This window comes from Gymnogyps californianus, unplaced genomic scaffold (assembly GCF_018139145.2).
Source record: "Gymnogyps californianus isolate 813 unplaced genomic scaffold, ASM1813914v2 HiC_scaffold_135, whole genome shotgun sequence".
Lineage (NCBI taxonomy): Eukaryota > Metazoa > Chordata > Aves > Accipitriformes > Cathartidae > Gymnogyps > Gymnogyps californianus.
Window position 1 is genome coordinate 25790 of NW_026114016.1, and position 1775 is coordinate 27564.

Genomic DNA, 1775 nt, shown 5'->3' on the forward strand with positions numbered 1-1775 from the left:
GGTGACAGGAGGTGATGCTGGGTGGTGAAGGCCATGGCGGTGACAGGAGGGCCAGCACAGGCCCGGGGGGGTGACGGGAGGGATACCGCAGACCTGGGGGTGTGACAGGACACTGGACAGTGACAGGCGCGGGGATGACAGGAGGGACACCGGGCAGTGAGAGGCCTGGGGGGTGACAGGACACCGGGGGTGACAGGCCTTTTGTCATAATGCGCTGGGTCACGTGAGGCGTGCGGGGGTGGGTGCGGTGTGCCGTTGCGTGTGCGCAGTGACGCGCTCGCGGTGGCCCGTGCAGCTGGCGTCCGGGAAACGCCTCGGCGGAACACTGAGGCAGGGGCACCCGAGTTGCCATAGCGAGCGGTTGGGCCTGGGAGTGCTGCGTGCGAGAGAGAGAGCGGAGGCCGAGCCGGGCCATGGGGCCTCTCCCTGTCATCCGCCCGCCTGTTCACCTTCAACAGCCTCCACATCTCCCTGTGCGACCTCAAGCGCCAGATCACGGGCTGTGAGAAGCTGAAGGCGGCCAGCTTGCGACCTGCACATCACTGGTGCCCAGACCAAAGAAGGTGCACGGGGGTGGCGGGGGCAGGGCCTCTGGGACCGCCGGGCTAGCGGCGGCGCAGACCGCTCCCGTGTGGCTGCGGCCTGCAGGAGCCGCACTCTGCTCTTTGTGGTTCGTCCCCATGTAGCGTGAGTCAGCCTGGGGCCCATTCCCGCCGGCGTGCAGGGGGGACCGGGAGGCAAGCAGCCCCGGGGATTAAGCGGAGTGGGAAGCGATAATGCGATCATGGGGCGTCATAATGGAGGGGTGTCAGCCTGCCAAGGTTTGGTGTGTTGTAGCAGTCGGTGCTGTGAGGTCTGGAAGGCGCCCAGCGCTGTGAGCTCTGCTGGATGGCAGTGGGGTGGAAGCGGCTGCTGGGGGGTGCGTCGTTTGCATAGCCCAGCCCCCCCACATGCTGCAGAACGTCTGGGTCCCTGTGGCAGTTTTGGAATGGTCCCTCGCAGTTGGGTCAACGGACCCAGCGCAGCCAGTAGATCCTCTGCCTGGCATCAATCCGTTGGTACTGGTGATTCCAAAGAGGTGAAATTGGACTCTACGGGTCTCCTCAGAGGACCTTCAGGAGCTGTGGGCTGCGGGTGGGGACTGGCTCTCTTTCTCTGCTCCAGTGACTGGTCCCATTGCTCATAGGAAGTGGAACAGCTTTAGCAGGTGAATCTGCCCTCTCCCTTCTTCTGGGGGTTCCGGGAGCTGTTTTGGAGGTGAGGGAGATGGAACTTGATGGTCTTGAGCCAAACTGGAGAGAGCAGAGATGGACTGTAATTTATCTGACCTCAATTGTGTATCTGTAATGCAGTGTCATCGTCTCCGCCTGCACAACTGGACTAAGGTCCTCTTTTGTTTTCAAGGAGATAGCATGGATAAAGTCAGTGAATCTAGCGTGCGGTCTTTCTGACCAAATATAGAAGCATTTACTTTAGGATAAGGTAAACAGTACGTTGAACTCACTGGTTATCCTGACTAACTCTCCGTTGCCTAAAAGTGGGACCAAGTTGGTGTGTCTACATTAGAGACATCCACGTTAAGTCGGATGACTCCCAGCCCAGTCGCCTGCGTTCCTCATCGGGTCTCTGACAACTCCGCTGTTAGCCCTTATTGAAGCCAAGTAGAAAAGAAAGCCTGAAGTTGTCATTTGCTCTTTTGCAGCTTGACAGCCTGACTGCCACGGCAGAAGGAGCTTAACCCTTCACCCTGGCATAGATACCACCCCACACTATCC